Source organism: Parasteatoda tepidariorum, chromosome 5, assembly GCF_982258835.1.
Source record: "Parasteatoda tepidariorum strain Cologne lab strain chromosome 5, Ptep-v5.0, whole genome shotgun sequence".
Taxonomy (NCBI): Eukaryota; Metazoa; Arthropoda; class Arachnida; order Araneae; family Theridiidae; genus Parasteatoda; species Parasteatoda tepidariorum.
In genome coordinates this window covers 65,162,399-65,190,157 of record NC_141759.1, presented here as the reverse complement: position 1 = coordinate 65,190,157, position 27,759 = coordinate 65,162,399, and the positions used below count along the sequence as shown (strand labels likewise).

The window sequence follows — 27,759 nt, the reverse complement described above, 5'->3', positions numbered from 1 at the left end:
TAAATTTGCGACTTTTTTTAATTGATTTCTACCAAATAAAAACTATTGTGTGTTATTGTACAAACAAATAGCATTTTTTTATTCCTGATTAAACTCACGAATGCTGACTACTATCAGATATCGAAAACCAATTTAGATGTCTAGCATAACCTTTGCAGAAAAACCCATTGTTAGAGACATAAATGCAAGGTATAAAATGCATTCTAAAGGTTGCATGTTTCATTAGATAAATAAAAAATCTTCATTCCATATTTATGATTTTTTTAATATTTTTTTACGTAGTTTTAACAAATAAGAGATCTGAACATCTTCCGCCTTCTAAAGCTGAAGTTTTCTTGTACCCGTTACTTTAGGAAGTGTCTTAAATTAACGTCAGTGGATGTTGATTAAAAGTAATTATGTAAGCAAAAAAGAAAAGGTAACAGCAGATATTAATTTTTCACCACTTTTGTTACCTTGAAAATGTATTATTAACTTTTTTTTAAAAAAAAAAGATCATGAGACGTTAATGCACCGTCGAAATTCCTATGTGTCGAAAATAAACAAGGAAAACATTTTTTTTTTTTTTTGAAGAACGCAAGTTTTAGGAAAAAGAAAATATCTGGAAAAGTAACTGGAAGTTAATTTTTTCGAGATACTGAACTATTCTTATACTATTCTATTTGAACTATTTTTTTTCCTTGCACAGTGCTAAAATTGTTCAGAACTCAACTGTGTATGTTTGAAATCATAAAATTTTTCTGGCTATATGTAGCATATTTTTCGATTGCTGTGTTTTAAAATTAAATATTTTCGGAAAGTAAAGATACTTCACCTATAGCAGCAAAGGAAAAGTATCTGTGTGTCCGGTGGCACCACGGACTGTAACCTTGGACGTTTTGCTTTTCTCTTAAAGTCATTCGTTGTTTTCGTGGCGAGCCCTGTATGAGAGGCGGCCAAGCTCTTTGAGTTTGGAATACAAAAGCTTGAACCCAGACTTAACAAATGCTTTGACAATGGCAGCTTATAATGGACGTTTAATCAATTAAAATTGTTTCAAGTGTGTGTGCAGCATTGTATCTTTATTTTTCGAAAACGCCTCGTGTCTCCGTTATTATCAATTTTTAACTTCTGATTACCCTTTTCTAAGAACACTTAGAGAATTTCTAGATCTTACAAATGATGAGTAAAGCCGTTTAAGCGTTCTTAAAGCTCTTAAGTTCAAGGTTTGTCTTGTAAAAAGAAGAAATTGTCTTTGAGCATTATTTTATTTTTTTAAAATTTATTATACATTTAAATTACTAATTGGTTCTGCTTATTTTTATTTTATTTTAATCTCACTACATTTAACTAGGGTGGTTTATTTTAAGTATAAATCCCAAAAACTCATAAACGGAGTCGGAAAAAGTAATATTTTTCTCAAATACGGAAATAAAGAAGTAACAATTTCGAAGATTAAAAAGCAAAATTAATAACTCGGCTTATTACTTATATGTTTGCTGTTATTTATAATAGTGACAAAGGATAAAAAATTAAATTATGAATTCAGGTTCAAAAAAAAAAGCTATGATATTCTTATTTAAACATTGTATAGCATTTTGTTAAATAAAAGCAAGATTTTAATTTTTTTCAATTAATAACCCCTTCCACCTTGTATAGTAATTTCCAACCACTAAATATTTTTAAACAAATAAGTGTTTATCTTTGATTAGTAAATTTGTTTGCAATATTTTTGATTAGTAGGCTATATAAAATATTTAGTCTCGTTTTACATTAGGGCTTTATGAAAACGTTTGCATACATCTGTTTACATTACACACATATGCTTATCTTGTACACACGTGTTTATAACACACAAATGTGTTTTCATTACTCGCAGTTATGAAAATGGCTAATATTTCTTATTGAAGACTAAAAACTCAATTTTTACAGTTAGTTTCAGTAAATTGTTTGGTAAATGTACTTAGTTTACAATTCTAAATTTTGTTTACCAATAGTTTAAAGAGATAATTTTCCACATTCAGTTTGAATATCCAATACTATTTAGCTATTCTTACAGCTGAAATAATAATATTGATTGAATCTTTCACACATTTAGCTTACAAATACGTTAATTGAATCATCTCTCGTTTTATATAAACTTCCTTTGGGATTCATTAAATTATATTAATTAGATTGTTTGATTAGCTTATATTATTGCTATTAAAATTTCCCTACATTTAGTAGCAGTATTACTGTTCATGTATTCCTTTCAGGCATTTAGTTTAAATAATAACGTGGCATTCAGTTCCTGTAAGAGTGCAAATTGAAACATTTACTGCATTTAATTTAAATGCTTTTGTAATAACATAGTTAATTAAACTACTTCCATAAGTTATTGTTCTACAATTTTGGTTTGTTGAGTAAAAAATTAACTTTTTAATGCTTGAAAAGAGCAGATAGTTAATTAGTTTTAATGCCTTTTGAAACTTAAAATGAAAGTAATAAGCAATACTTTAAATAATTTGAAATGATTCATAGGGTTTCAAAAGACTGTTTCTTTATGTTCATACAGCGCCCATGTGAATATTTGAAAACTCTAGCTAAATGTTTAATAATTTCCATTCGTGAAATATTTTAAGTAAGCAAGTGTAATCATCTTCAATTTAGTAAATTTGCTTGTGCTATCTTTGATTAGTTAGTTTGATTAGTTAAATTATTTTATAACATTTAAAATTGTGACTTCATGTTTGTGTACATTACATAATAGTGTTTTCATTTCACTTATTTGCTTACCTTACATATGCGTGTTTTTACAAGCTTTACCTTTGCATCATGATATGGAAAAATATATATACACACATACCAAGTCTCTGGTACATGTTGCTGTTGTTAACAAATGCCAATCTTTAACTGAATTGTTCTCAAGCTCTCCAATACTTTTGGGACAGTCTGTTACGATATCAGACTGCTTTGCACTAGTCCAGGTGATAGGTATTTAAAATTTGTCCAGAGTCACATGGGCAACACAAGAGAGTATCTATAAATTTAAAACGTAGCAAGTAGGCAGGCAAATAATCATGATTGGTCAAAAGTCTTTTTTTTTAAATGGCGGGCACTTGGAACTATTGTCCATTGGCCTCTGAAAATGCCAGAACTAATTGCTCGCTTCACGTTACCCAGTGGGCACCTATGGCGAAGCCACAGCGGTGGAGCAGCGTCGCCCCCGTCACACAACCACAAACCCGTTTATAGGGCGGGTCACATTCACACACAATCACACACAAAGGAGAAAGGACATAGAACACAGAGAGAAAGAGACATCCATGCTCTGAGCGGGATTCGAACCCGCAACCAACGGCTCCGCGCTCAGACGCGCTAACCACTCCGCCACTGGTCGGCTCGTCAAAAGTCTAAGATTTTTAACTGTTGCGCATATTCGAAGGTCTGGGATTAGATCATCAGCATGAAGGAGTGCACTTTATTTATTGTTCTCAGTGCCACGTGCTAAGTCACAAATTTTAGAATTTCTAAGTTAGTTATCAGTTACGAGAGTTATCAGTTGTGCTATTGTTAGCCAGGTAATGCAGAGGAAATTTAAATTCCCGGAAGATTACAGCTCTATATTGAAGGTATTTTTTCGTATCTGTAATTGCTGCAGGGCAATAATCCCATCTTTAAAATGGGGGAGGTGAGTACCAACAGGTATGAGAAGAAAGAAAAAAGATCACTGTAAAAAAGAAAAAAGAACTCCGGCACCTGCTCTCCCGTCACTATTCGCCAGAGCAGTGTTTCCCAAACTTGTGAGTTTTATGTACTCTTTCTAAATTTTTCGTAACGCTGTGTACCCCTAATAAAAAAATTAATGCATTTTTTTACTATAAAAAATTGCCCAAAAGTTAAAAATCACAGCTCGTTGTTGACACCACTAATTATTAACTGTTAACTCTGCAAAAAATAACTAGTAGAAAAATACGTAATCGTAAATTTTCCTGCTTTTAAATAACATTTTTTAAAATTTTCCTTTGTTGCAAGATATTTTGCATAAGAGCGCGTGACCCCCGCTAAACTGTTTCCGTACCCCTGGGGGTTCACGCACCTCACTTTGGGAAACACTATACCAGAGAACCGTCAGTATACATGTCTGTCCGAATTTCGGATAGATATCGGTTCTCAATAATTGATAAAGGGGTTGAAATGAGCTCATATCGGTTTTACTAACAAGTAGGTCAAGGTGTGAATGACTGTCCAAGACCGACAATACCAAGCGATTTCGGCTGGACAAAACGCCTCATGTTGTTATTCTAACTTTTCCATTATGTCCCTCCAGGAGCTAATCCTTCTGGGTTTTTAATATTTCTATACCTTATATAAATGAAATCTCTCTAAAAAGCATTCCCAGGCAATCGTATTAACTTATTATAAGGAATAGAGCACATTAAAAGGTCTACTGTGTGTGCACTTGATGACCTACACACAACCAACAGCAAAACGTTTTGGATAATAGCATGTTTCGTGAATTGTCATTTCTATCAGAGCAGTAGTAGAGTTTTTGACGAGAGATATACTTAAACGTTCTCTTTCATATAACTCCACAGGGATAAACCACATGCCTTGATATTAACTTAGAGGAGGAGGAAATTGCAATGACAGAACTCCAACCCGATTAACGTTGAATAACCAGAAATGTAGTGGTTCTATCATTTGAAAAAAGCGTGAACTAAAGTGTTTCAATGAGGTATAATTTTCATTAAAATTCTATTAGAAAGGAAATCTTTAAATCTAAGTGAAAGAATATATCTTGCCATTTAACAAACGTCTCACTGGACATTATTCACTTAAATGTAACGCAATTTTAAACCCGACTAATCATTTAGACTTGCCATGTATTTTATAGTGTGAGGCATCGGTTCGATGATTCGAATCACTGATTTGAAACCAACAAGGGATTCGCATTACTAAAGTTTACTGATTCTGTTGATTCGAAACACTTATTCAAAGCTAATAAGTGATTTCAAACCAACGAGTGATTAAAATCACTGATTTGAAACCAACAAGTGATTCGAATCATTGATTCGAAACCAGAAAGTGATTCAAATCAAATTGATTTAATTCTATTCATTGGAATCATTTTGGTGAGTCGTTTTGCCCAATTCAAGTCCGTTATAAGGAATTCAATTATCAATAATTTTTCAAATAAATAAATAACACGAACACCGATAGTTTCACAGAACTTGAGAAAAAAATACGATTCTGAGAGAACTAGATTAAATGCAGAAAATAGTTTTTCCTTCGTATAATTTCCAATATTCTTTTTTTAATGTTCTGAAATTTTAAAACTCAGTCAGTCATTCTTAAGGCACGAAGGTTGTCTTCTAGGACATAAAATTTATCTTCCAGGACATAAAACTCAAAAAAGTCGTTTATATCTCCTTCCACCATAACCTCCATTCTTTTGGAAAACATTTAGAGGTAATAGTCTAAAAATAACTCTTTTTTTAAAGTTTTTTTTTATCGTTTGTGTACGCATTCTTGGAATTTCTGTAAAAACAAAATGGGTTTTACTCTTGGTGGTCAGAGTTTTTATTTAATGAAAAATAATTCACTGGGGAAGAAAACTGACCCCATTTGATGTCCTAAACAGAATTAAACCTTAACGGTTTTTTTCAGAGCTTAGTGACTAAAATGTATAGTCAAAAATATCATACTATATGTTAAGATTGTTAAAAATAAAGTTCATCTATAAATTGTCTCAATAATTTAAAAGTTTTCGAAATAAATGTAAAATAATTTATTTACTGGGCTACCATTGTAGCTTGATCCATGCACTTGTTTTTGCCTTTTTATAATTTTTGGTAACAGAAGTTTGTTAAGCAATTTTTATCGAAGATATTATTTAACAATGTTACGCAAAGCTAATTCCTAACAATGTTTTAGAATGCCTATTTCATTCATTATTTTAATTACATTAGTTGAATTCATTATTTTAATTAAATTAGTGGGATTGTACAGTTTTACATAAATTTTAATGACTTATGTTGGTAATGCCTTGAAAAAAGTTATGGTTTTGCTTTTGGTAAAACCTACTTTAAAATATGGTTTTAAAAAACTTGGTAATTGCGGCATGGCACTTGGAATATGACATAACCATTTATTTAGTTAAAGTTTCACTTTACTTATGTATTTTTATACTGTGTTGTAATAAATATAATTTTCAGAAAACCATAACTACCAGTGAACTGTCTCCATGTAAACGTAAAAAATACCCAACGAGTGGTTTAAACACCAGATATTTTAGTTTTTATCACCAGAAGTATGCTTTCTGTCATTACTGCACAGTATGCTGCGATTACTGTAAATGTCATTACAATACAGTACAGTAATTTTCTAGAAATTTTTTTCTCAGTGCATACATAGGTAAGTATCTTTAAGGGATAAATAAAAAAAATGCTGGTATCTGTTATAACTTCGATTAATTTTATACTTTTGGTAGCCAACAATATCCTATGTCTAAAAGAGATACATCTACCGCAAGATAATGTCAAAAGAATTCAGCGAGAATGTCAAAAATATTCATCACGTATTGTAATGTTTCAAAGTTTTTCATTGGATGATTTTTCCCTAAGAGATCTTATGTATAGCAATTTTCAGGTATGTAACTTTTACTGAAACAATTTTACAAATACATCCACGCAACTTTTTTGTTGTTGTTTAGAAACTTTTTAAACCTTTGTATAGCACAAACGCAAAATATTTTGAAAATTAATGTCGAAATAGATTTGCATAATTATTGTATATATATATATATATATATATATATATATATATATATATATATATATATATATATATATATATATATATATATATATATATATATATATATATATATATATATATATATATATATATATATATATATATATATATAATATATATATATATATATATATATATAAGAAGAGAATGGAATGATAGCACATAGCCAATCACAGAAGACTTCCGGTTAGTAACGCATAAAACAGCCAATCAAAATTGAGAACGCATGTGTGTGAAAAGGTAATAGTTTTTAATAATGCTGTCTGCAGAATTGTTACAACTAAACTTTCCAGCTAAATCTTATTACGATTTTTATTTTGGATTGAATTATTGAAATATATTGAACAGAGTTTACTTTAAAATACTTATATCTTTTACAAAAAATGAATCACCGTGAATATCTTGGGCGATATCAACAGCGATATAGGGCTAAACATAATTTAGCAGCACTAAATTACAGGGAAAATAATCGTAGTGTTATCAATACGCGACAGTGGAATGCGCGGCGAACAGGCTACCCGAGCGAAGATTCTACTATAGTCTACCCGAGAGTGCTTCGGATACGGAGATTAATCTCCGGCTAATGCCCTATAGTAATGTGTTTAATAATATTGCTTCCTCGCTTCATATAAGTATATAATATTGTTTGTATTGAAATTGTTTTATATAAGTTTATAATGCTGATAATAAGGACCTCTGACATTTTACATTCCTATCATATTCTCTCTATGTGATGTTGGTGCAGAAAAATTGTCAGCTAATCTCCAGGATAACGACTTTAATTTTGTTACAACAAAATAACAAAAATGCAATTGCATAGCAATTTTCGGGGGTTGGCGAGCTGTAGTGAGCAGGGGGAGGAGCCCTCTAGTATACTACTATATATATACTACGTACAGTAATTTGATTGTAATAAATATATTTTTCACTCCTTAATTTACATATAATAATAAAAAAAGAAATAATACATTTTACATATTACATTTACACACAAGGAAATAGTTTTACTGAAAATTATTTAAAATATTTTGTTGCAGACGAAGTAACTTGAAGTAATTGATAAAGAATCGAAATCACTTAAAACGATATTTTTTTCGTTTATTGAAGGCATCTAAAAAATCTTTTTTGGAATTCTAAACATCCATTAGGAATGTATCTCAACCAAGTAAAAACTAAAGCATGTATTTCCTTCCATAGAAAAAATAAAACAAGAAAAGGAATGAAACAAACGAAAAGATCGAGATAGAATTTGAAACGCACGAATCAAATTTTTTTTAATTCCTGAAAACTTGTTTGAAGAAATATTCATTAGCTTAGAGCTATCCTGGATCCGGATGATTGTGTTCCTCTTATTTTTCCCCCCGAGTATTTCCGATTTAATGCGCATGCTCCATATTTCTAGATCCTATCTTCTATCTTCCCAAGTAGCAACAGATTGGTCCACGAGCTTTTCTGAAAAATAAAGGCAAATGTTATTAGAGCTCCGGCTGTTCCTGCAGGCGAAGTTTTGACGATTCTTTGCTAGTTTCACTTTTGACGTTTAACCATTTATATGCTTTAGAATTATATTTATAGGTAAGTAATCATTTTCAATAATGTTTTAATAGTTTTTCAATTTAAAAAAATCTATATATTTAGTTGAATTTGACTTCAACTGAATAAAAAATATTTTTATGAATGTTTACTACAAGAATAATTGAATTATGATTAAAATTAAAATTATTAATAATTACAAAGAACTTACATAAATGATTGGACAAAAATGAGTAAATGAAAATCATTGAAAAACTGAGGAAATTAAAAAGAAGCTTGCATAATCATTACATTTATATTCATATTATGCATTTTTAAAAATATATTTTTAATTTGACTTCAATCGTATAAAAAAATATTTTTCTGGAATTATAATTAATCATATTACTTGGCATATAATTGATTGAACAAAAATGTATAAATGAAATATCGTCGAAAAACTCATATTAAGAAGAGGCTTGCATAATTATTTATATTAACAAGAATCTTTTTTATAAGAATTTTATTCATATTAAAAAGAAGCTTGCATAATCATTATTTTTAGATCCATATTATACATATTTTTACTGTTGCTATTTAAGCTTAGTTATGATCATGAAATGTTATATTTATCTTTAGATATTAAATTAGATTAATTTCATATCGAGGATATGCATGCTCGCATTTTCGTAAAAAGAAATAAAAGAAAAAAGAACTAATCATTTTTTTTTTCAGAATTGTTTTTACATTTTTTATAAATTTCTAAATTGGCTCTAGCACAAAAAAGTTCGTTTGTAATATACTGTTCAAAATTCTGTATGAAATTACACTATAAAGTACTAGCACTTTGGGTGCATCACCCGTAAAATCCAGTTTATTGTAAAATCCATTCGTACTGTAAAAACTTATCCCGTGATATTTATAGTAGTATTTCCATAATTCGAATGATTCAATGATTTTATGGAAATACTTAATACAGAAATTACAAAATAACAGATTTTTTGTTCCGTGACATGCTCTAGCAAACATGGGTTTTACGGAAAACATTACCGGTACCAGTACTTTTGATCCGAAATATTTTATAGTGTATTTTAAAAATTATGCTTATTTAACATTTTTAAGAGTTAGCCCCTCTTAATCTTCAATAAAATATGTTCTGATAAATGCGAGGATAAGTTAGACATTTATTTTTTTTAATCGAATCTTTATAACTTTTAATCAAAATGAAATTTCTATCACATAAAAATATATATAACGGATTTTTAAAAGTCTTTCAAACACCTCGGAAGAGTAATATTTTTTGAAACTTTTCATTATATCTTTGAATGTAAATACAGAGCTGCTTTTAATATTTTTTCTGTTAAGAAATGAAAAACACTAAACTCTGTAGCAGTAAATGGAAAATCAGACACGTATCGGTCTTAAAACAAAATGGATGATTTAATTTTATATAAGATGCATTTATAAAAGTTTAATGTTATTAGTTTAAAAGTTTATGATTCTCTCTTAGTACAACTAGATTTTATGTTTTTTTTATAACCTTCGCTGAATAGCTGACCCAATTTTATGGGTTTACGACTACTTCAACTCCGTAGCCTTTTAATTTTGAACCCAATCCAGAAGACAAGGAAACTCCTGGATCAAGTATTGGAAGATATTTGCCATCTTGGAGGACTTTGGAGCTAAACCGCATTTGCGTTACATGAACACGAAGACCACGAGAACCTCCTACGGTTAACCTGACGGCAAGGGGACTCTAATTCATGAACCGTCTACCGCTGAGGATATTTCACGTCAGCACTGTGGTCGGTGCAAGCCGGATGCGGAATTCGTATTGACTGGGATTCGAACCCGATTCGCCTCATTGGAAGGCGCACGCTCTATCCCCTGAGGCATCACGGCTCCATACAACTAGATAAATTTGCACAGATTCTACCAATCTAGTTCAACTAGATTTACGGAATCTGGGCGAATTTTAGTCTGTTTTGCGTCTGAAAAAGTATGTTTTTTCTCCCTTATAAAGGGTGTCCCAAAATTAACGCAAGGTTTGAATAAAATAGAAAGCACAGTTTTTGGAATTTAGATTGTTATTTTTTCATTGAGTCATAAAATACATAGGATAGGGTAATTTATGGAATAACACATCGGGCGAATGGTCTCCACGGCATTGCTGGCTCATGCGTACTCTCTTGTCGAATTTTTAATGACCTTTCTGCATAATTGCGGTTGAATTTCGTTGACGTAGCATTTAATTTCCTCTTGTAATGCACGGGTGGTTGTGGACTTTTCGGCACAAACATTTGACTTAAAATTACCCTATAAGAAGAAATCTAATGGTGTTAAATCACACGATCAAGGGGGCCAATTCTGATCACCGAAATGAGAGAGTACACAAACAGGAAATGCCTCATGCAATAATTGAATTGTTGTAATTGTTGAACACACGTTGTTGTATCGTATAACTTTCCATTCTTACTAACCCTATGCCTCTCAGCTGTCAAATTGTTCCTTTTTCAGAGTTGCTAACAATTTACTGCAACAGAGGCAGCAAAAATTCAAAACTTGCTTCAATTCTGGAACACCCCATAGTAATCTTTCTCTGTAGTTCACCGATAAGAGACAGGTTTTAAAATTTCATTTACCCTGCAAAAAAACTTTCACTGACCAATGTTCACTGTTCGTTCCTTGATTACGTTCAGTGACCAAGAAAATGTGTTCTACCTACTGGTATTAAAAACTAAATAATGGCCGCAAAGCTGTGATAAAGATAAAAACACACGCCTGTTCCTAAATTTTTTCTCTTAAAATGTATGGCCACTGACCGAAAATTAATATTATACTCGTAAACTTTATCCTTAGTTTGGGCCTTAATGTAGTTTTACAGTCAAATCTATATATTAATAGGCTAGCAATATTTTGTCTCGCTAAAAACTCCCAAACTACGCAACAGAATTAAACAAATAAGGTGTCGTTTTAAAGGTATTGTTATGTAGATGTGCAATAAGGTCTTAAATTATGAAAATTTCTTTTAATTAATTAATAAAATTAATAATTTAGTTTCAACCAATGAGAATTCAGCAAATCATTTTTCGGGTGGTTCGCATAAGCATTGTTTCCGTAAGCATCGTTTGATTTAAAGCATTTCTGAATTAATAGATTGATAAACAAAAATAAGAGTGGATAAAAAAAACGCAACTGAATTTCTTAAAAAAAGAATTCAATATCTTTAGTTCCTTTGATAAATTTTTAGTTTCATGATAAATTTTTTGTTTCGTTACAATAGAATGGCAATGGCATTGTGCGAATATTCAAACCAAAACAAACGTGCGAATATTCAAACCAAAACAAACTTTCTACAAACAATTATTTTGATTTGAGATTTAAAACGATATCTTAGTTATTTAGTTCTACTTTTATTTATTTAGTGCCTGCTGCCTAAATAAAATGCCTGCTATCAGGCGTCGAAATATCTCTGGCAGACGTCAGAGAAATGAATGGCGGAATTCTAAACGGGAAAGCACTTCTTATTGAGATATATTCTCTGCTACAGCTCCAAATTTCTCAGCTACATGAAGAAAAGATAATAAAATTGTGAAGGGGGCAGAGAAGTGTATAAATTTCATTAAGTAATTGATTTCAATGTCTGGCATTTTCATTTCAAAATTTAAATTTGTTAAAATGTTTTTATAAGATTGCAAAGCAATATGCAATGGAAATGCGAAGCAGTTCTGGGGGTTGGCGAGCGTAGTGAGCAGGGGGCGGAGTCCCCTAGTTATTTGTTAATTGAGTCAAGGAGAATTGTTGAATGAGGTGAAGTGGTGTAGTGCTACCATCTATTGAGAAACACAAAAGTTGCATGTTCGCTTTTCTTGGTAAACAATATAGAGGAAATGCTGGAAAGATGCTTAATGGTTAGGACCTATGAAAATAATCAAATTCGTGAACTGTGTGACAGCTGTGGCCAAATATTAAAACCTATAAGGAAAAGGGTGTACACACTCGAATTGATCTAAAAAGCTTTATTTAGTCGCATGCAGGAAGTTATGTGAAACCCAAATAATAATAAAAGAACTGATAATAGTATTTTGAAGACTTTTTTATATATCAGGAGTATGATCTCATTCAGCCAATGATAGATGCTCAGCTCAACGGGAAGATCTTTTTTCAAGGAAGATATTTTTACGCTCAGTGAGCTTTTCTTCTCAAAGAAATTAATTAGTTAACTCGCTACAATTATAAGTACTGGACTTCTTTCTCGAAGAGGAGAGCTGGTTGCCTAAATTGACAGTTAATTATTAAAATTTGACAGAAATTTTTGAAAGTTTACTGAATTTCGCAAAGTTTATGTTCTGCTTATGAGTTGGAATTGGGTCCCATTGATGTAACTTGCAATAAAGTAGTAATTGGAAGTTTTCAATCATTTTAATTCATTTAGTTTTTTCAGTTAATTCATTTAGTTTAGTCTGTATTATACTAATATTTAATCTTTTAATCAGTTTTCTAGTTGTCCATACCTAAAGTTCGAATTTGTAAGCAGCTAACATCAAAGCAATGCAACAGGAATTCCTGAATACCTGTTGCATTGCCGGTTCAATTATATTAGTAGAAAATTTGTTCAAAGAAACACTACTAGTTAGCCTAATAGAGAATATATACAAATATAAAAGAATGAGTCGCGATGGCTCAAGGGATAGAACGTTTGGCCTCCAATGAGGTGAACCGGGTTCAAATACCAGTCGATACTGATTCCGCATCCGTCTTGCAACGATCACAGTGCTGATGTGAAATATCCTCAGTGGTAGACGGATCATGAGTTACAGACCCTTGAAATCAGGCTAACCGTGGGAGGTTCTTGTGGTCTTCCTGTCAATATAACGCGAATGCGGGTTAGCTCCGACAAAAAGTCCTCCACGAAGGCTAATTTCTCCCAATACTCGATCCAAGAGTTCCCTTGTCTTCTGAATTGGTTCAAAAATACAAGGCTACGGAATTCAACATTAGTAGTCATAAACCCATAATAATTGGGTCGGCTGTTCAACGACGGTTATAAAATAAAATAAAATTTAAGAGATTAAAATACCCGATTTTAAACTTCTGCTTACTGCATGCTCAATGTGAAGTCAACTATTGCCTGCTACCACATAGAGGTATGGAATAGCATGTTCACTTGTTGAAAGCTGTGTATGTCAGTATATTACCCACATAGCAATATTAACGTAGCAGGATTCTCACATAATTCTCATATGGTGCTCTCTGCTGTATTAAGTTACGAGATAAATGTAATGGGGTTGAACAAGTCTTAGAATTTAGCTTTTTACAAATAGTACAATAATTCAAACATCCAATCTCTTGAGGACAAGTTGGAGTGAAAGACAGTATTTAGCAATTATTTTAAATAAAATTCCCTTAATTTTAGAACTACATTACCAAACTTTTCCGAAAATTTGTTGTATAATGTTTAATACTAATTACTTACATCTTGTAACTATGAGATTGAAAAAAAACTCTTTATGGACAATTCCTTAATCTTAGTACGACTAGGAATAACTAAATATGAAAAGCTATATGTTTCAACAGAAGCCTTTTATTGATCCCCAGTAAGAAAAATGAGTGCAAGGCCAGTCTATATATGGGTCATTCTCACGAAAACTGTCATTTTTCAGTTCATAAAATCCCAAAAAAGTAAAGTGAATAAAAAGCTCTGAAACTTTTTATATTAATAGAAATATGTAATGGCATTATAAAGAAAGTATATATCCTATAAATTATACATAATATTTAAATTAATTAATTTTTTAAATAATTAATAATTAATAATTAATTAATTAATTTAATAAATAAATTAATTAATTTAATAAATTAATTTATTAATTTTTTAATTTATTTTTCAAATTAATTAATAAGTAAATTAATTATTTTCACTATTTAAAAAGAGAGGGAATGACACTAGTGAGGGAATGATATTTTATTTTAATACATGTTTTTATCTAAGTTACATCTACCTAAAGTTAGAAAATGATAACATACTAAGTATATCTAATATTTATTATAATTTAGTCTTATATATTTAATAGTTTTTACAGGTTTGGGAAATAAAATTGGCTGGCACGATTGAACAAAAAAAAATTTGATAATATACTCATCTTGAATCATTCCCTCACTTCAGCGTCATTCCCTCACTTTATACACTAGTGAGGGAATGACGAATTCAATGAAATTTAAAAATAACAGTTAGGCCTAATTAATTTCTGTAGTCAATCACATACAATTATATTCATACAAGAAAGCAACATATAATTATCCACTTTCTCGATGAAGTTGTATTTTATTTTACTCTAAAAAATGACATGAGGGAATGACAAATGTAAAAATTTTTACCTGGTTTGATTCATTCAAATTTATTCCACAGCAAAGCTTCTTTAAGTTGAAGATGGAAACATACTGCAATTTTGTTCTATGATGCCAGTTGTTAACTTCTGAAGTTTTTATTAAAATATTTTTATTCTAAGAAGATTGCAGGTGATAAGAACATTGTTGTGAGGGAATGACGCGAAACACTGGGGACAAAGTTTAAAATAGTGCTGTGTTAATATTTTTATCAGAAATTAAATATAAAATTGATTTTCTGAATTCTATATTTCAGTATTCTGAAATGAAAAACACAAATTTGTAAAAAAAGAAATTTTATTTCAGAAACAATTTTTTTCTGTTTTAAAATCAGCAGTGGGGACAAGTGAGGGAATGACATATTGGTATATTTTAATTACCTAAAATAAATAAAAAATAAAAATTGATAATTTTATTTTTATTCTTTTGTTAGCTTGCATTCCGAAGGACACTTTCCCTGAATTTTTTTTTTCGTAAGCTGTAAAACAAACATAAAATATACTGGGGACATGAAAATGACTGTTTTTGTGAGAATGACCCATATATATATATATATATATATATATATATATGTGTGTGTGTGTGTGTGTGTGTGCGTGTGTGTTGTGTGTCACTAATTTCACTATATCTGAGAAAAAGTATAGTTAAAACTACCAAAATTTAGTAAAGTTCACTGTAGAACGGGATAGCCTGGTCGGTAGGGCGCTGGACCCATGTCCAAGAATTCGATCCCAACAGGCCGAAAACTCCCCGTGTAGTAAATGGTGACTGATGCAAGTTTAATCTGCCGAGTCTCAAAGTCCTCCATGTTCCCATAACAAATCAATACTTCTGGGGATACTGTTCCAGGAGTTTCCTTGTCTTCTAGATTGGTTCAAATTAGAAGGCTACGGAGTTGAACATTAGCAGTCGTAAGCCCAAAATTGGATCGGCTGTTCAACGACGGATAAAATAAAATAAAATTAAGTTCACTGTGTTTCTGTCTTTATGAGAACACCGAAAAAGCTCGGTAATTTTTTACCACAGCGATTTGGTAAGATTTTTGGCAAAACTTAGAATAGAATATGGTTTTATAAAAAAGTGATAAAATTGTTAAATAAAGTAAAATTACGTAGTTTTAACATGGTACCCTAGAATCTGGCGTAAAAATATTTATTCGGTTAAATTTATCGTTTAGTTTTGTATATTTTAATTAAATGATGGCAATAAGAATAATAATTTTAAAAGCAAAACCGTTAAAATATGAACGGAAAAATGATAAATGAATGGTATGAATACCGTATATTTTGGTTTTGTTTTCCCGAATAAAACCATAACAGTACGTTAATGTTACCAGAATTTTTTTTTCCTCTTTGAACTGTTGTAATATTAACAATAGTACTTTTATTTATTTATTTTAGATTTAAGTTTAGCTTAAATAGTTCTTTGAAATTTATTTAAATGCCTGAGCTTTTTAGTTTGAACACGAAAGAGAGAAATAAAGTTGAATTTTTATTTTTATTTCATTGCTCACCCTCTTAAAACTAATTTCTAAAGAGATTAAAAAGCAAACTGAATTGTGATGATACTTTCAAAATTACCTTGAAAGCACTTATTTGAGTGTTAAAAGTGAAGAGGAGAAAATATCTGTCAATAAAAAAGAGAAAGACGGGAAGAAAAGAATATAGTCTTATTTTTCGAAGAGAGTTTGCAGTATTTCAAAAGAAAAAATAGTTTCTAGAATATTTAAGTCGTCCCGAAACGAACGAAGAGGCTTAGTTTTAAAGTAGGATTCATTATTTAACTACTTAACATAAAACTTTTAAATTTTTCCTAAAAAGTAAGATTCAGTATTTATTTTTGGACAATAGGATATGACTCAGTTAATTTATACCTTTTTGGAGATTTCCTAAAAGAAATTACACTGCAAAATAATGTTGTTTTCTGTTTAATTTAATTATTTCAAACAAAGAATGTTGCCTATTAAGAATTTCAATTATAATTTTTCAGCCAATTTAAGACATTTGAAAAAGGATTTTTTGAAAAATTCATTTTAAGGTATTTACTTTTTGATTAAATAGCTGAGTCACAATTATTGCTTAATTTACAATCTTAATTTTTGCGAAATAATTAAGGCTTAATTTTAGATAGAAAATTGTTCGAAAATAAAAAACGCTGGGAAATTATTTTAATCAAGCATTTAATAAATTTTATTCAAAAAAGTAATTTTAACTGTGTAATTTTGAATGATGTGACATTCATATTAAATATTTAATTTGAAATTTTTAACTAATTGCATTTTAAAAAATTCCAATTAAGGCAGGAACAAAAGTGGAGTGGTTTTAACAATGAATTTGCTATACGTTTCAGATAACGATATTAAATTAATTCTGAATACTGCTTATTACAGTTAAGAGTTATTTTTAATTCAGTTTTATGCAAAAGGTATCTAAATCATTCTGAATAATTAAGGCGATTAAAATATTCTCATTAAACATACATTTAAACGAATTTTATTTATCAAATTCATGAATATTAATTTGTTACACTTTATCCAAATAAATTTTTTTCGTAGCATAATCCGAGGTTAATAATTTATGCAAGGAAACGAAATCTAGTAAAATTACCGTATCTATTGTAATGACAATTCTGGTAAAAAAAATATAATACCGGTAATAAAATTGAATTTAAATCTACGGTTTTTAGACCTTTCATTTGTAAATATTTTCATTCATATAGTAATAGTTTACCAGAAATTCTGGTCTTCAAAATTATAGTTTTCATTTCTACACATTTAAAAAAAAAACTACTAAACTGAAAAATATATTTAATCGAATAAATTATTTTTAAGTCCTGCTCTAAAATATAGTGATAAAATTACCAAATATTACCACATTTAGCAAACTTTATCACATAATATAAAACGATATTTTATTACTATTTTCACCAAAGTAATTAGCAAGTACTTCTTCGGTTAAAATTACCGAGCTTTTTGGTGTTTTCATGTAATCTGTTCATGTGGTGTTTTCATGTAACACGATACATTTTACCAAGTTCTGGTAGTTTTGACCATATTTTTCTCGTTGTGTTTTTAACATTTTTATTGAACACTCCATACCGTCATTGATTACATGACCATTCTTTTCGAATGCAAAGTGATTTCTTAATTAATGTATACCGTATCCTAAAATTCACACAAGATTTAAAATTTGCATCATTTGTGCAATAAAACGATTTTAATGAGAAGGAGGAATCAGCTAAAAGTTCAGGATGATGAAAATGGATCACTGTAAGAAAGAATGCTAATTTTAAGGAATATATAAACTCAAAGGAATTAGGTAAGTTCTGAAATATAATTCAAATTTTAAAGAAATCTTGAATGCAAAAGTTTTCTAAAGCATCAGGTTTTAGTGTAGATGAACAATTTACCTATGTGGCAAAAAACTACTCATGACAATTTTACAATGTCGGTGTTATTGGTAAATTTATACTCAATTTTTCTGTTAAGACGATTTAAAACAGTCAATTTATCAGTTGCCAAATTCAATAGCTTTTATTTAACGTACATTCTTTTTCCAAGAACCTGTGACGATATAAAGACGGTTAAACTATAAGTTGCTCAGTGAAATAGTTTATAATCATGTCCTGTTAATTCTCCATACACTCTATTTAGGACAATTTTTACTTAATTTATCTTCAATAGCAGCGTACGATTGCTTTTAATGTCAACAATCTTCATCACAAAGTTCAACAAGGTTCGTAAATGATTAGCAAAAAATCATGCAAGTTAAAAACAATGTTAAGTATAACTATGTTAGTTTACGAGTGATAAGATTTGCGTTAAGCTTGTATAAATATCCCTTTTATATTGAGATCGAATCGCCCATACAAAACAAGGCTAGAAAAACTGCCTGAAATCGAGAGTAAATCATCATTCAAAAAGCAAGAGTAAAAAGCTTTCTCAAGCAGGAAAATAAATTCACCTTTTTAAATATGTATTTTAAATTTTAAGATCATCACTGAAACAAGATTTATTCGTCTTTCATATACTATTTTTAACACTTTACATGTGAAAGTTGGCCTAATAATTGAGTTTTCAACACATACAAAATGGTGCATTTGAAAGCCTTAGACAGGGCTAAAGTGAAAAAAGACATTATGTTGATTTACAATGCAAGTTATTACAAGTTAAAGAATGAGATTTTTTTTAAATGTTTTTGCATACTTTAATTTATTTTTAAGGAAATATTTTGCATATTATTTAAGTTTAAAAAAGGATTGATTTGACATCATTTCTGGGATAACCAATTAAAAATAAAAACACTACGTTTACCATAAAGTTTCCTGCTAGCTTGGAAAATTTTACTAATATAATAATTTATATTCAAGTTCCATTACTTCTCTATTACTCTCAATTCGAATTATTCATGAAGATGAAGTTGCCTTTCTGTTGAAGAAAAATAAAAATGTGTTTTAGTTGTACTTTTAAGTTCCACGCGAGTGCCTAGCGAACTATGTAGGGGACAGGGAACTGGCCTTGCATCAGAAAGGTTCTGGGTTCGAATCCCGGACAAGGCATCTATGTTCTTTCTTTGTACTATCTGTCCTTACTGTGATAGTCTTACTGTGATATGCCCCTGAAAAAGTGGCCAGAAAATCTGTCTTTCAGATCCTGTAATGACGACAGGTCATTTCCCGGTGGGAATTAGAAAAAAAAAAGAAGTTTCATACGAGTATTTATAAGTGTTTTTCTATGAAAAACTTAAATAAAAATATAAATTTTTGATAAAAAGTTTATCCAACTTTTGCTTCATTATATTTACATATTTAGTTTCTACCATTAACAAATTTAATTTTTATGTTCTTTCATGGTGTCTTCTTATAAAGGAGTTTTTTATTCTGTTAAAGCAAAATCTGAAACGACAAAGAAAATATAACTTTTATCTCTTAAGTAAAGATAGCTTATAAACTTTTATCTTAGTGTGCCTCCACAAAAGCAGGTCAGCTATCAAAAGATGTTGTAATAATGTTCTCGGATGAATCATTCCAATCACTTATGTTAGAACTTTCATTTCATATGACCTGAAAAGTGAAAGGAAAATAATGAGAAGTGAATGAATTGGAAAGAGAACCAGTGGAAAGAAATTGGAGTTCGTTTCTTTTCAAGTGACAGATTGGAAAGTGTTGTTTAGGTGGAATTGTTTCCATTTCCACAGTTTTAAAGAATAAAAAAAACGTTCTTCCCACTTTAAATATATTATTATTATTACTATTTTTAACTTGTAAAATAATTATAGTGGTTTGAATTTTTGTGGTATTGAAAAAATAATGGTTTTTGAAGGTTTCATGTTGTTTTTATGGCAATTGAAATTGAATTTTAATTGGTTTTATTGTACTATAATGTCTTAGAGAATCATTTGGAGTTTGTTTCTTTTTAAGTGACAAATTGGAAAGTGTTGTTTAAATGGAATTGTTTCCATTTAAACAGTCTTAAGGAATAAAAAAACGTTCTTCCCACTTTGAGTGTATTATTATTACAATTTCTAATTTGTAAAATAATTATAGTGGTTCGATTTTCTGTGGTCTTGAAAAAATAATGGTCTTTGAAGGTTTGATATTGTTTTTATGGCAATTGAAATTGAATTTTAATTGGTTTTATTGTACTATAGCAGGGGTGGCGAACCTTTATGCACCATCGTGCCATTTTTTTCAAAAAATTGTTTAATGACACGTGCCGTCAAATCATTTTGACTTTGTGATTATTGGGAAAATAATAATACTAAATACTATCAACTCAAAACTCTTTATTTACTATGAAAAAAAATTTTTTTTGCAATGTCTCAGTTGTACTCGTAATTCAACTGAAAGTAACATCAGTGTGACCTCTGTTGTTGCAGATTAGATGACAACTTATATTAGGTTGCAAGATGTTAGTTTAAGCAGGACTGTTAAATTTTTTTTGCTAGTTATTTATTGTTAGCTTGTTTTGCTAATCCTTGTTTTTTATGGTTATTAATTGTTTTTTGGAATTAATTGCAAATTTTTTTGTTAATAATTGTTTTTTTTTGTTTTTGTGAATTTCAATTTAATTGTTAATACGCTTTGTAGTAAACTTTGTGATCGGTGGCGTGCCCAGAATATTGTGTCACGTGCCATAAATGGCACGCGTGCCATTAGTTCGCCATCCCTGTACTATAGTTTCTTAGAGAATCAATAAAAAATCTGGGGAAAATTTTTTTAAGTTTTCCAACAACAAAAACTCCCAAGTGTTTGCCTAGGTAAAAATTTATAGTAAGGAAAACTTTTCAATTTTATTTCAACATAAACATTCAGGAAGGAGATACCTAAATATTTAATAGTTATACTCAAAGCCGTGGTGACCCACGGGATAGAGCACTTGCCTCAAAATAATGTGACCCGAGTTTGAGTCCTAGCGATGACTACCCGATGCTTATTATGCACCCGGCTTGCTCCGACCACAATGCTGACGTAAAATATCCTCAGTGGCAGACATCATGAGTAAGAGTCCGCTTGTCGTCAGGCTAAACAGGAGAGGTCTATGAGACTTTCCTCTTTATGTAACATAATTGCAGGTTAGTTCTGTCAAAAAGTCCTCCTTAACGGCAAATTCCTCCCAATACGAGATCAAAGAGTTCATAGTCTTCTGGGAGCAACTCAAAATTGGGTTGTCAGTTCAACGACGCTTATTAAAAATAAAAAGTTATGGTTACCAGAAAAATCTTAAAAGTTCTGTGAGGTTCAGTCTTCTATATTTCAGATATTTAGTTTGTTTATCAGAAGAATTTTCAAAGCAGCTTCTTAAGTATTATTATTCTGCTGTGATCAAAGCTACCAAATTGCTATGAGCCTTGTATTCCAATAATGTTTTTTTAAATATTGCTTAGCTAACCTTTGAATGAATGAGTTATCACCAGTAACTGAAATTGAAGTATATTCAAGTCAATGGATATACATTTCTTCATGATCAAAATAAAAAAAGTTGATTTATCTCCATCCCTGAATATCAAGATGTACATTTTAACGGGCAGAAAATATTTCCTCAACTTAGCACACTAGCTCAACTTGATGCTCTAGATTTTTCATATGTATGCAGCTTTTCTATTTAACAGCACTATTTCACCCCTCACAGATATGTCATAGAGAAATGTATATTGCTAACAACTACCATCGTACACTCGGCTACTGTGGTTTTCTTGCTTTATTTATTCCTATTATTTTCCTTTACATATTTTAGTTGTCAAAATAGTCTTTTTTTTTTCAAATTTCTTTCATTTCGGACTTTTACGTTTTTTTATTTTAAGAACAATCACCTAATTTTAAACTCAATCAAACAAAGATATGCCTTTGAGGATCTGGATACCTATTGCACTGGACACTAGTAAAATATACCTTTCTATCAGATTCAAATGGCATATATTTTCACTAATAAATCGAAAGTTTGCTGTTTGATCTACCTTTTAGACTGCAGGAAGTGATTTCGGTCATACAAATGATGGAAATATGATTGTTTCCATTCTTAACGATGATGAATAGGATGCAAAACTCTTGACGTTGTTGCTGCTCACTGAAAAATCTGCAATTGGGAAAAAAAAATTTCCTGGAAAGATGATAAAATTCTGCAATGTATCAGAATGACACTACGCATCTGAAATTTGTAAAATTGTTTTAAAAAGAAGTTAAATAACGATTTATTTAATTGTTATTTTACCATATTCAAACAAATCAGTCAAATTACCGTAAGTAGGATGGTATTCAAACTGTTAACTGTGAAAAAAATCGTTTCTTAGCTGTCTTCGCCTAACACGGTTAAACAGTTAGAATTTTATGGCACCAACTAGGCCCACCTAACAAAACCACTTAGTTCCTTGCAGATGGGTACATGCCATGGGAGCTAATCCGTCCATCTCATAACTGGTAGAACGGGGGTTCAAGTCTCAGCGTTGAGACCACAATGTTTTCTCCATTCTTTTTAACACTTTGAGAATTTTAACTAGAATTCAACCACAACCTAACTCCAATGCTCGTTTCCTAACGAAGAGTGTTCAATTAAATTTCTCTATAATGGTTTTAAAATCCTGCTATTAGTAAATGGCTAAAAATTCGTATAGTTTGGCGTTCATGTTTTTTTTTAACCATATTAGTTGTAAATTGTTTCAAAACCCTAAAGGTAAAAAAAATTACCGGAAACGTTACGCTTAATTGTATGGGCAGATTGCTACCGGTTACTTCACTGTAATTCAAAAATGAAAATTATAACACTGTATCTGCGTGTTTCATTACACTGGTGCAGAATAACACTGAAACTTTTTGTCACGGAATTAGAAAACCCAGCTTAAACTTACAGATTTCAGTACACATGCTCTAGATCATACTATGGTTCACAGATGTTCTTTGTGAGAAAATCAGTCTCTTCATATTCCAATGGTTATCCTCCTTCATTACAAGTTGTAATCCAAGGCAATTTCCATATAGCTTAGCTAGATTAACGACTTTATCACCTCTCTTTAATCCACTTTTATACTGATATGTTTCTGAACAGAGGTAATGATGAATAATAAGATTTCTATTGTAGAATCGTTTCTTCTTCAAAGTATTGAAATTGTCGGCAGTGCGTTATAGCAAATAAGTAAAAGGAAGCCTTTATTCCAAATAAATTCCCGCGTTTTTCTTTGCATCTGGATTTTTTCATTTTCCCCTGACATCAGAAGAAAGACAAATCAATGCACATTATAAGTAAAAACTGAAAAGTTTTAAATATGCTTTAAAGCTAAATGTATGAAAATCAAGAAAAATATTTCCGTACAAAGTGCGTTTCTTCGAGAAACACGAAGTTATATTTATTACTAGGTTTTAAATACTGATTTTAAATAAGAGAAACTTTTATATGGAATACTTCTACGTTTGTTAAGAAATGTATATTTAGTATTATGATGTGTTTTATTAGAGAACATATAACAACTGAAGTTTTCTAAGTAGAATTGTTAGAAAATGAAATGAAGCTTTTTTGTTTCATAGCTTCATCATGAATTTATGCAGCTTCATCATGATATATTTCATTGAAAAAATCAAAATAAACTTTAATAATTAGTTCTAAGAACTACACGTTAGTCAATAATTGGTATAAATTAAAGCAGCTGTGAAAAGAAATGTTTTTGTTTCATAGCTTCATCATGAATTTCTGTAGCCTCATCATGAATTTATGTAGCTTCATCATTATTTCATTGAAAAACTCAAAATAAACTTTGATAATTAGTTCTAAGAACTACACGTTAGTTAATAATTGGTATAAATTAAAGCAGTTGTGACAAGAAATATTTTTGTTTCATAGCTTCATCATGAATTAATGTAGCTTCGTCATGAATTTATGTAGCTTCATCATGATATATTTCATTGAAAAATTCAAAATAAACTTTGATAATTAGTTCTAAGAACTACACGCGAGTGAATAATTGGTATAAATTAAAGCAGCTGTGAAAAGAAATGTTGCCAAAAAAGCTGAAAAACTATCTATAATCATATATACTGTTGATAAAGTTTAGGTGAAGCTTGGTTATGACTTTTTTAAATTAATTTCACTGATTCCTCTGAAGTAGCGTTTGTGGAGAATTTACATAGCTTTAACAGAAAATATTTTGCGGGTCTACTAATAAGTTAACAATTCTGAATAATCTTATGTAGAGTTTGTATTGGATTTATGTAACCTGATCATGAAATATTTCAGGGATAAAATAAAAGAATTAACTACGATAACACTCGCAAAGGAATGCCGATATAGAATATGGTTAACTTGATTGAAAAATATTTCAATTCATATTTCAATTCAAGTCAATTCAAATTAACTTTATCGATTTTAAGTGGAATTTAGAGGATAATTAGCGTAGTTTTATTTATTATTGCTTTATGTGAACAAGCAGCTTGCTTTATGCGTTAATTTGCTTTATACTGTTTTTTTTCTCATTGTTTGCTTTCAATGAAATAATAAAGGATTACTTCAGCTTTCCTTATATATATATATATATATATATATATATATATATACAGTGAAACCTCCTGTTATGGACACTCCTGCAAAACGGACGCCTCTCAATACGGACATATTTTTAATTCCCCGGGAATCTTCTATGAATAAACCATTACGTACATTCTCCGTAGAGCGGACACTCCCGTAACCGGACGCGGACAGTCATTTTGGTCCTGAAACGTTGTTTTTTATCTTTACAAACCGGACACTACTTTATCTAAATAAATTGCAAGCTAAAAAATGCAACTTTTCTCCATTTTTAAAGCATGTAAATAAAACTTTTTGCCTTATTCATAACTAAAAATATTGTTAAGCTATTTCACCACAAAAAATCAATCTTTCTCCTGTCACCTTGCCTTATCTTTGTAAAGAAAGGAGAGAAAATGGTACTGCACTCCTGAAATAATTCTGTCATCGGCATCTTTTGATCTTTTCATCTGGACCACGCAGGTTATGAGACCCCTCAAGTTGAAATGACTTCTCTCAATGCTTCTTCCCCATTGAAAATTTCTTTAATTTTCTTTTCAATTTGAAGACTGTATTTAACACAACTGGGGTAAAAAAAGAGAGCAGAAGTATAATCTTTGAGGTGTTTATATAAATGAAACATTTATTCAGACACTTGATAGCTGATCAATTGTGAATAATCATCTCCATAGGTCCTCATGACTTACAGGTATGCATTACTTTTTTTTATGTGAATCATGTGAGGTATTAACCATGGTTAATACCTCACCCAAGAAGGTATTAACCATGTTCCCTATCAAATGATAAGTAGGTGTAAGGGGATGTGAACCTAATAATTAAAACGGACTGAGGACGTTATACGCTCCTATTTGGTATCATATGTCTAACTTGAGTATCTATGCTAATAGGAAAATTATACTCATTTATCTGTAGCTGCATCCAGAATTATGCATTTATATCAAACTTCTTTATATATTCTTTTTTTATCTTTCTTATTGTTTAAATAAATATTCATGTCGATATTTACAGTATCCTTGTAGATATTATTTAATTATTTCTACATCTTTGAGAATATTCTAAAAACAATTTACGGTGTTAAATTTCGTTATTAGGGTACCCTTCCCGTAAACGGACAAATTTTTGGTCCCATGAATGTCCGCTTAACAGAGGTTTCACTGTATATATATATATATATATATATATATATATATATATATATATATATATATATATATATATATATATATATATATATATATATATATATATATATATATATATATATATATATATATATATATATATATATATATATATATATATATATATATATATATATATATATATATATATATATATATATATATATATATATATATATATATATATATATATATATATATATATATATATATATATATATATTAATTAACGTTATGAAAATTTAAAAAATATTGATATCAACCCTAAATAATGTAAATTTGTTTTATATATGCTAAGTTTAAGTTTCTTAACAAAGCAACCATAAAATGTCAACAAGTGACATTTTTGTGTTACATTAAAAAAGTATTTGTTTAAATCAAAGATTACTCAGATTTAAGCACTTTAAACTATAAGCAACAATTATCTTGAACAGTTAATTCAAAATCTTTGAAATGAAAAAGAATATATATATATATATATATATATATATATATATATATATATATATATATATATATATATATATATATATATATATATATATATATATATATATATATATATCTTAATATATATATATATATATATATATATATATATATATATATATATATATATATATATATATATATATATATATATATATATATATATATACTCCGTAGAGCCATTACATTATGAACAGCCTGCTAATAACATGTAGGACCACCTTTAGTCCTCAAAACTGCTAGCACCTGCCGTGGCATTGATTCCACAAGATGCTGATAGGTAGTCTGAGGTATCTGGTTCCAAGCGCTCACCAACTGGTCCTGCAATTCCCTCACATTGCGAGGGGGTAGCGTGGCAGCATTAATTTGGTTTTCCAAATTGGATCACAAATGCTCTATTGGATTAAGGTCAGGTGAATTTGGGGGCCAAAACATGACTTGAAAGTCACTGGAAAGTTCCTCGAACCAATCCATTACGATTCGACCCTTATGACATTGTGCTTTATCCTGTTGGTAAGCAAAAACTGTTGCCATGAATAGGTGAACCTGGTCTGCAACTATGTTTAAGTAGCTTACAGACGTCAGGGATTGTTCTATGAGGATTATGGGCCCTAATGTGCCCCATGAAAACATTGTTCCTGGGCGAGAAACTATGAAAGCGTGGGTGAGCCCATTGTTATAGATGGAGGGTGGTCATAATGTAATGGCTTTTCGGTATATATATATATATATATATATATATATATATATATATATATATATATATATATATATATATATATATATATATATATATATATATATATATATATATATATATATATTATATATATATGAAATTTATAAGAGGAAAATAGTGTAAACATTTGTATCAATAAAACTGAAACTTATCAAACAATGAACTAAAAATTTTCAGAAAAAAACAGGCATTTTGTTCACATTTGATTATTTTTGGTTCAAAACATATACACTGTAAAAACTGTGGTGCATACTTTTCGAATTTGATATTGAATAATCCAAAAGTTGTGAGAAAGAGCACTTTTTTTCAAGTTAACATCAAATCGAGCTATCATATGCAGTATAGAAGGTGCAGTTAAATATAAACAGTTGTAATGGGAAATTTGTAAATATTTTTACAGCCAGATCAGATGCATTCACAACATAGATAAACTTACTTTTGACTCTCGCTTGTGAATTTTGAAATAATTTCAGGTTGTAATAATATATTTATAGGATTAAAAAAACATTTACTTAAGCAGGGAGTGGGATTAAAATCTATAATTAAAAATGTTTTTAAAAGCAAAAAATATGAGCAGAGAATTGCTCTGTATTGTTAATATTGTATTTACTATACGAATGTAAAGTTTTATATTTAATAGTAATATTAAATAATAAAGTTATTTA

General features: G+C 29.8%; 1 protein-coding gene across 1 annotated transcript in view; it reads left to right on the top strand.

Moving 5' to 3' along the window:
- Window positions 1–8,215: 8,215 nt before the first annotated feature.
- The window catches only part of LOC107452773 (neuropeptide Y receptor type 6-like), a 58,497-nt gene continuing 38,953 nt past the window's right edge, over window positions 8,216–27,759 (top strand). The window contains exon 1 of the mRNA XM_016069353.5: window positions 8,216–8,352. The gene's annotated coding sequence lies outside the window, so the exon portion shown is untranslated. The remainder of the gene's footprint in view (window positions 8,353–27,759) is intronic.